Source organism: Microcaecilia unicolor, chromosome 2 (genome assembly GCF_901765095.1).
Source record: "Microcaecilia unicolor chromosome 2, aMicUni1.1, whole genome shotgun sequence".
In the NCBI taxonomy this organism is placed as follows: domain Eukaryota; kingdom Metazoa; phylum Chordata; class Amphibia; order Gymnophiona; family Siphonopidae; genus Microcaecilia; species Microcaecilia unicolor.
In genome coordinates, this window is record NC_044032.1 from 210,270,836 (window position 1) to 210,280,722 (window position 9,887).

Consider the following 9,887-nt stretch of genomic DNA (forward strand, 5'->3'; position numbering starts at 1 on the left):
CTCCACTCCCCTTACCATACTATACTGTCCTGGTGGTCTAGTGACCTCTTCAGGGCAGGAAAGAGCCCCCTCTTTCCTGTCCCAGCGCCTGCATACTGTTCCTTGCTGACGGTCCCGGCGCCGATTCAAAATAGCTGCAGAGAGTTGAAGTCTCGTGAGGGCGCTTCAACTCTCGGTGGCCATTTTGAATCGGCGCTGGGACCGGAGTCAGCAAGGAACAGTATGCAGGCACTCCGGGCAGGAAAGAGGGGGCTCTTTCCTGCCCCGAAGAGGTCACTAGACTACCAGGGCAATATAGTAAGGGGAGGGGAGGATAGGACACCCTTGGGGGTGTGTGATGGGGGGTGGGGTGAAAGGGGAAGGGTGGTATGTGACGGGACGGCGTGAAAGGGGCGGGGTGTGTGAAAGGGGGTGGGTGTGGTGTGGTGTGGGTGGCGGATGTGTTGTGGCGGGGCGGGGCATGTAAACTGCTTTGCTCTGCTAGATGGCTCAAAGGACAGTATACCAAGAAGTCCTCTTTTTTAGGGGGGGAGCAAATATGGTAACCGTACTATAGGTATTACTTTGGCAACATAGGTAAAATTGTCATGCAAATAAAGTTGCTGAATCTGTCTGCTCCTTTTGTCAATATGTCTGTCTGCTGCACTTGCTTTTCCCATTGACAGCTGCTAGGCTACAGCAAGTTGCAACCCCCTCCTCTCCTGCAGGCTATTGAACAGACACCACCAGCCAATATTCTGCAAGAGGTAGGCGGGAGCAGTAGCTAGAATACAGAAGCACTGCCTTCCTGTGTTTTCCTGTAACTCTACAGCATGGATCTTACTGCCCCAGAGCTATAGGCTTACAGGGAAAAATATTGGGAGTGTGCAGGCACCCATAGAACCTACAACCACAGGACTGGCACCTAAGGATGCCAAGCCTCACCAGCCAAAGACATCTGCCTGAGTCATGCCTGTAACAGCACAATTCAGCAGGCACATTTTGGCCACTAATGCCGGCTCTCCCGTGCATGCTCAGCTAGACCTGAATTCAGCATGCACGAGAGAGCTGGCCTTAGTGGCGAAAGCATGCCTGTTGTATTAAGTGCTGCTGCAGGTGCGACTCAGGCAGGAGATGTCTTCAGCTGTCAGGCTTGGCATCCCCACCTGCCATAAAAGCAGAGGGGTCTTGAGCCAAGGGTGAAGGGGCCCAGACCCCTGAAGCCCCCAACCCCACCCCTTGGCTACACCACTGAATGGCCCAACAGGATATCATTGAGGTTTTTTGAGAACGGTGCTGCACATTAGACCCCTAATGTGCAGGTTGATACCAGTGTGGTTAGAGATTAGTGCTGGAACCTGTGAACCCATGGCACTTACATGTCTCAGGGTTCACACCCAGAAGATAGTCTTTCTAGTTGCAATTGGAGATCCCCATCTCAAGATTTCCAGAGATGGGGTCTCTCTGAGCACTGTACATTCTTTCTGTCCTGAGGTGGTTTTGTCATTCCATGTTAACTAATCCATTGAATTGCCAACTTTTTTCCCAAGCAGATGACTGAAGAGGAGGGTGAGTCACTTCAATGCCTTGACCTTAGGAGAGGTGCATAGATATTTGAAGGTGACATATCCCATCCCTGGGAAGGGCATGCTTTCTGTCCTTTTTTTGAGGGTCTCCTAAAGATGAGTCAGCAGGTAGATCAGGGGAACAATAACTACAGGCTATAAAGTGGCACTTTGGTAGATAGGGAAGTATTCCATGAGAGAGCAAGCTACCTTATGGTCAGAATTCAGGTTGATTCTCCCAAATAAAATCTGTAGGGCAACTAGATAGAAGACACTTTAGGCTTTTTCTTGACATTAGAGGCTGTATCTCTGAACCCCTATGCACTCTTCAGAGACAATTTGTATTATGACTGAATGTTTGCTTTCTACATCATTCTTCTTGCAATTGTACATGCTGTCACAGTTTTCAAAGCTCGATAGCATGTTTCAGAACAAAATATGTGGCAATCTTTTGTAATAAACAACTATATGGACGTAGCACCCAAGTGTTGTGGTGCAATTTCTCAAAATTTACCAATGATAACCTGGTGCCACATGTAGCATATTGTTTAGAAAGTGATGTCAGTTTAAAAGATAAACCCAATGAAGATCTCAAATCTGAATTGCGTGGAAAATTAAATCGTGATAAATTCAAAGCCACTCTAAAGACTCATTTATTTACCTTGCTGTTTGGAGTAATGTGGCATAATCAGTTCAGTCAAGGTTAGTCTTGTCGATGGGGTATCTTTTCTCTTTATCTCCCCATGCCCTTCTTTTTCTTATTCTTTCCTATTCTGTTATTATATTTCTTTTCTCACTTTATACAGTTTTTGTTATAGTAAACTGCTTTGCTCTGCTAGATGGCACAAAGGGCAGTATATCAAGACGTAAACCAAACTAAACAAAATAAACAGAATCAGGTTTTACTATCTGTAACATGACATTTAGCTGAAAGATTATGGGGCTCATTTTCAAAGCAGTTAGACTTACAAAGAAGTTCCATGGTTTACTGTAAGTCTAAGTGCTTTGAAAAAATGCCTCAGAGTATGATACCGAAGAAATATCCTTCTTTTTATTATTTTTTCTGGCATGCTTGGAACATGTATTGACGGCACACCTTTCATTACTAACATTATTAAGCCCATGAAAAATGAGCACTGATTTTAACCACAAGCATATCATGAAGTGAAGAAAACACACAGCTGTAGTAATGACCATGTAATTATTTAATTAGCTTTTGACAGGTACCAGTTTTGCAAACAGGAACGCTTGAACCACAGAAAGAAATCAGCCAAAAGTCTTATATTTCTGTCTTCATTTTTCCCTATTAAATACTGAAGTCATTGTGTTGTATAGGAGAAACAATATTAGTTTTTAATTAGTGCTTCTAATTTCTTGAAAAAAGCATGTGCAAGCCTCTAAAAGTAAGAGTTTGGGATCTTATTAAGCATAAAATAGAACATAGCGGCATAAGACCAGACACTCATTTCAGTATGCTGAGCCGCACCAAATACTCAGCTTTACAGTTCCTTGTTCTTCTTCAGAGATCCTCTGTGCTTGTCCCATGCTTTCATGAGTTCAGATATTATCCTTGTTTCCATCACCTTCAATGGGAGGTTGTTCCAAACATCCACTACTCTTCCAAAAAGAAATATTTACCTAGATTACTCCTGAGTCTACCTTCTCTTACCCCTATCCTATTACCCCTCATTCTAGAACTTCCCTTTTGTTGACAAAGGTGTGTGTTCCTTTTCCCCCACTTTCCTATCATGATTGTTGTAGTTCCCCTCCCCCCTTACCCTTCTTGGTTGTCTGTCTTTTTTTTTTCCCATCTTCTTTTCTTTTTCCTCTTACTATGTAGTCTGTAAGCCACCTAGCTGGTATTGCTGTGTCAGACTTGTGAGTTCTTGTACCAAGTAGAGCGCTGCTGAGCCTGGCACTCGGACTAGGTTCTGCTTGGCAGCCGGACAACCCCGGGTTTCACCTGCGCTGACCGCCGTTCCCCAGAGGTTGAGCCCCTAGGTGCGGTCAGCCTGCAGGACGTACAAGACGGAGCAGGAAGTGGGGTGGTGAACATAACAGCCAGACAGGCAGCAAGCAAGAGAGTGATCCAGGTACAGGCAAAGTCAATAGGCAGGCAGCAGGCAAGGGAGTAATCCAGGAACGGGCAATGTCAACAGGCAGGCAGCAGGCAGGGGAGTAATCCAGGTATAAGCAATGTCAACAGGCAGACAGGCAAGAGAGTAATCCAGGCACAGGTAAAGTCAGTAGGCAGGCAGCAGGTCAAGAGAGTAATCCAGGTACGGGCAAAGTCAGTAGGCAGGCAGCAGGTCAAGAGAGTAATCCAGGTACAGGCAAAGTCAGTAGGCAGGCAGCAGGCAAGAGAGTAATCCAGGTATAGGCAAAGTCAGTAGGCAGGCAACAGGCAAGAGAGTAATCCAGGCACAGGCAAAGTCAGCAACAAGGGACAAAGTAGAGAAGAAGTGCACTACTGAGCAAGTAACACCTACCAAAGTAGAAGCCGAAGCATGGAGTCCAGGAAGAGCTCAGCTGATAAAGTGCTGGCGTCTGACATCAGTAGGGACCAGCAAGGAGAAGGAGCACAGCCATAGGACAAGAGCAGGGGAAGGAGGAACCAGAAGACCAATAGGAGAGAAGCAAGGGAAACCAGGCAGAGAGAGAGCAGACTCAGGTGCGTGGAAGCCAGGCAGAGAGAGAGCAGAACCAGGTGCATGGAAGCAAAGCAATCAAGGAGCCTGCAGCCAGAGAAGAACTACACACACAGGGCTCAGGGCTGTGCCAGTCAAGTATGCGTGTCGACGGGACCCCACGCAGCCCGAGGATGCTGCTTGTGTTGAGGTAGGGGACATGACATGCAGATAGGCAGGATAGCAAGTGCTTATTAAACTTGAAACTTGAAATGTAATGGGGTGTGGATGAAAGACAGAAGGGAATAAGAAGCTGGTGAAGGAGTGTGATAGAAAATGGGAGGGCTAGGGAGCAGGTGAGAATAAGGAGATGGGCTCAGAAGGAAGGAAAAGAAAATGGAAAGTTGATAGGTAGTTGAAAAATAAGACGAGAGAGATTGGGAAATGGAGAAAATTCTATAAGGATCCAATGACTGACATTTTGGAGTTCATTTCATAAAAGCCAAGATAATGGTTTAGATTCTCTGAGGACCCTTTGTCTTTTCAATCCATCCTTATAGTGGAATATTTGGGTTGGTTGTGGATACTCCAATTTTCCACTACAGGTGTATTTTTTGTACTGAAGTACCCTTCCTGAAGTAACCTCAAAACTTTAATATAATCTACTATAATAAAACTCACCCTCAACGTTCTGAGGACACTGACGTCAGTGAAGCCAAGCCCTGACTTCCTTCAAAAAGGTTCGAAGGTTCGTGGTGGTGAAGCCACCAAAATCGCTCCAGGCCCCGCCCTCGAGGGCGGAGCAATAGCAGAACAACGAAGGGGTTGGCAGGGAGGGAGGCGGGGGGGGTTGGGAAATCGCTCCGGGCCCCGCCCTCACGTCAAACGTCATGACATTGGGGGCGGAGCAATGGCAGAACAACGAAGGGGTTGGCCAGGGAGGGGGGTGTTGGCGACGAAAACCTTGCTAGCTTAGCGCCCGTTTCATTTGCTCTGAAACGGGCCTCTTTTACTAGTTTTTTTATATTAGGTTGTCAAGTGAAACCATCTAGTTCTGCTCTGCACTGTTGCACTTCTTATTTTCTTATGATTATTGTTGTTTTATTGTAGTTATGTTTCTCTGTGCCTTGAATATCCTGGAAAAGGATGTTTAAAAAAATACATTGATATTTGCTTTAGTACATGATTAATTAGCTCTGATGTTTCTTGTCACAGACTCAGGAGAAGTGAGCCCTTGGGTCGTAGCTAGTGGCAGGAGAGTCACTTGGGCTAGACACAGCACTAGAAAAAGTACTAGGCAAGGCAGGCTTGGCCTGGAGACAGGCAGAGCAGGCAAGGCTTAGCAGAAGACAAGGCAGACAGGACTTGCATAGGCGACAAGGCAGGTAGGGCTTGAGCTGAAAACAAGGCTAGGCAGGACAAGGCAGACAGAGCAAGTAAGACAAGGCAGACAAGCCTAGGCAAGAACTGGATCCAGACAAGGCAAGGGAAAGCAAGGCAAACAGTGCTTGAACTGGATCCAGATAAGGCAAGGCAAGGCTGGGACTAGGAGACAAGGCAGGCAAGGCTGGGACTTGGAGACAAGGCAGGTAAGGCTGGAACTTGGAGACACACGAGGCAAGACAAGACACAGCTTCTAAACACCTGTTGCAAAGGCACTGAAGCAGTGGCCTAGGCGCCCTTATCAAGTACACAACCTCTGAGGTCACAGAAAGGCATTCCCAGGGTTTTGCCCGCTGCCGTTAAAAGTAGGGCTTCCTGCATACATCTAGGAGGACCAATCCTTGCCGGCGCAGCACAGAAGGTGGAACACTGGGCTAAAGAGCACCCCGGATTGTCGGGGACACTCAAGGCCTGATAAGACCATGGGACCTTGTCCCAGAGCAACAGAGGTGAGTAAGGGTGGGAGGCACAACAGAGCCGTGACAATACTCCCTCCTTAGAGGGACTCCTCCCCTCAGTTCAGGGTCATGTGTCTCAGGAGACTGAAGATAGAACCTTCTCACAAGCACAGGAACAAGACTAGCAGACTTCCATGAATAGTCCTTGAAATTGTAGGCTCTTCTGGAATCAGAGGTATCCTTAGCAATAACACCTTCTTTTTTTATATCAGTTTTGTAAATGTCTTTCACTAAATTTCTATCCATGCCATGTGCCTGCAAAGGAGATGTGTATATCACACCAGTATAAATAGATGTTCCATTTCCTCTTTCCACATTAACCCAAAGTACCTTCTCCTTACCTCATAATATGTGTAATTCTGATGCTTGAATATTATTTTCTATAAACGGCGCCTTTCCTCCTCGTTCTTCCTACTGAGGCCTTCCACTAAGTCCAAGTCACCCTTTTCCATGATTGCCCCCAGATCCAGGACTTCCTTGCTATGGTGCTTGTATTCATAGCTTCCCCCCACCCCCTTTCCCTATAAGTTTAAAACCTTCCTCAATAGGCTGGCAAATCTGTTCTGGAAGATTGTTCGCTCATTCTTCAATAGGTGATGTAATATATGCTTAGCAGCCCTTGGAATATCATCCCATGATCCAGGAAATCACTTTCCATTCCATCATGCATTTATCACCAGAATGTGAGATTCTCTGCCTTGATCTTTGTCCTTGACTGGAAGGATTGAGGAGAATATCACTTGTTCCCCTATGTGCTTCATTCTTTCTCCTGAAGCCATGAAGTTACCTTTAATAGCAGTAGCAGCCCTATCATTAGGTCAACTGAGGTGGGGGCCTCAGGCGGCACTCTCCATGGAGCAGCATCTTCCCCCTTCCCTCCTCAACCCTCTTCCCCCTGTTTACCTTCTTTTTTTCTTTTCCAAAAGGCAGCAGTGGCAGCGATTCCCATAGGCTGCCCTGCTGCTGGCACTGGCCTTTCTCCCTACTGTGGCTCGCCTCTTGATGTAACTTCCTGTTTCCTCAGAGGCAGGACATAGTAGAGCAAAGAGTAGAGCCTATTGGAATCGCTGCTTCTGCCGCTGCCGTTGCCACATTTTGGAAAAGAAAAAAAGAAGGTAAACAAGGGGAAGAGGGTTGAAGAGGGAAGGGGGGAGATGCCAGTTCATGGCCAAGCGAGGCAGCTTCTCATCCCTGCCTCAGGCGGCAGATTAACTTGGGCTGCCCCTGTGTAATAGGATGCATCGCAGTATAATTTCTGCCAGTATGGATAATAGTCAGTAGGTTTGATGAGTCTCGGCATTCTCTTTATAACATCTCAGCACCTAACAGAAAAACATCTTACAGGATAACATGTTTGGTTAGCAGATGGATGCCTCTGTGCGCCTCAGAAGGGAGCCGTTAACCAGGGCCGCCGAGAGCCAGAGCCAGGCCCGGGACAAGGCCGCCCCCGGGCCCCCCACCCACCCCACCCGAGGTCATCGTTGCCACCGGCCCCCCCACCCGAGGTCGCCGGGCCCCCCTCCACCCGCTACCGGGCCCTGAACTTACCTTAAACGCCTCCTTCCTTTCCTTTCACCACCTTCACGGCAAGCAGCAGCAGGGCAGACCTCTCCTTCCTTCCTTGCTCCGCCCTCACGGACGTTACGTCAGGCGAGGGTGGGACACGGAAGGAAGGAGTGGCCTGCCCTGCTGCTGCTTGCCGCGAAGGTGGTGAAAGGAAAGGAAGGAGGTGTTTAAGGTTAGTTAGTTCGGGAGCGACGGCGGACGGGCCTGACTGCGGTGGCATCGGGCCCCCTCCGGAGGCCCGGGCCCGGGGACTTTTGTCCCCCCCTCTCGGCGGCCCTGCCATTAACCACCACTACTGCTTGCTTCCTAGACACAGTAGACACTGATCTTCCAGCTTTGGAGTTTGAGTTCTGGTTCCTCCACTTCCTGGGGTAGTTTCTCCTCTTCCACTTCCATAGCGCCATATTGGTTCTTCAACTGAAGTTACAGTACTTTTGAGATGCAGATTCTACTAGATTTCTGTCACATCCCTCACATGTTTTCCATGGTCTCCAGCAGCATTCCATGCCAGAAGAGTCTGTTTTACTTCCTGGAAACTGTGCACTTCCTTTATAGCTTGCAAGAGGGTTCTGACTGATGTAATCACTTCCTGTCTAGTGGTATATAAGGATGTTCCTGACTCTCAACCAGTGCCTTTGCAACAGGTCACCTAGCCTAGTCTAGAGTGAGTTGACACCTTGTTCCTGTCAGAGTCTTCAGCTCTGTTTCAACCTTGTTCCAGTTTATGCCTTCAGCCTTGTCCCAGTGTGTGTCATCAGCCTTGTTCCAGTTTATGTCTTCCATCCTGTTCCAGCCCTGTTCCAGTTTGTGGCTTTAACCTGGTTCTAGCTACTCTTTGGCCTCAACTCTGTTGGGCCAGCCCCAAAGGGCTCTTTCAAGAGCCACTCTCTGGTCTGGTCTTCATTGATTTGTCGTAAGAAAGAATAACAAAACATTGATAAAATAAGAATGTCCATAATATCCAATGACAAGTAATTATGGGGCCTTCTCCTTTAACCATTAAATGCTGAAATTAGGGGCTGCATATATCTGGACCCCATAACAGCCCCCACTCCCAGCCCCAGCATGCTGCCCCATGTCTACATACTGATGGGAACATTGGTAGCAATTCACCAAAGTACATCAATCCACCCAAAGACATACCTGCTTTACCCCACTGGCCATCCTCACATCCCAGCAACCATGCACATACGCCATAGAAAGGCCACTATGCCACCTTCAGTCCCCATGGCCACCTCAGCTCACACAGCACCTGTGCTTGTGTACTGCATAACCACCCCCCCCCCCCCCCAATCTGGTTGTTTCCATCTATCACAGGCTATGTGAGAAGCATTGCACAACATGTAATTAAAACAAGTATGTATGTGAAGCCAAGAAGTCTCATCACCTAAACCCTGTCTCTACCAACTTGTGTTTTGCAGATAATTCGGTATACACCATAACCTTGAGGCGCTCAGGCACCAGGGTGGATATGGTGGGAAGAGGATGCGGTAGGGCTGTAAGGCACCAAATTTACGTTTGCAGGGGGAAGGTGTGTGTGTATGTATGCTTTGAGGAGGAGATGTGTGTATGTACTTGAATAGGGGGTGTGGGATGTGTGTGTGTGCTGGGGTTGTGGGGGAGGGCTGTGTTTAGGGGGAGAGGATAGGGTGGGGGTTGTGATGGTGGTGATGGTTGATATGAAAGATATGGTGAGCACAAATGAATATTGAATTGTACTAAAACTTTCTCTGGTCAGCTGTTTGGGTGGGGTGGGGGGGAGGAGGTCATCATCCTCTTGGTTTGGCTGCTGCTGTTGCTGCTGTGTCCTCCTCTGATAGGGGCTTTCTTCTTTGCTCTGACAAGTTGTGCAGCATGCAGCAGGACATGGTGACCTTGTGGAGTTGGGGTCATGGGTGAGGGTTATGGGAGCATCTTGAGGGAGGGAGTGTGGTGACATTAGAAGAAGGGGAGTGGGTATTGGGGTTAGGAATCCCTGTACTGCTTACCTAGGAACCAGCCACCGATGATCTCCCCTCAGTCAAGCTTGCGGTAGATTCCTGAGTGCTGGAGTATATAGGCATCATGGGTGGGCCCCGGATACTGAGCATATACATCCATAATCTCTCCCTGGGCATCACACATGACCAGCATGTACATGGAGTGATATGATTTTCTATTTCTATAGGTGTCCTCATGTGCCAGGCAGTCTGAGTGCGACGTGTGTGCAGTCAATGAGGCTTATGACTGAGGGGAAGCTGTCTGTGGTG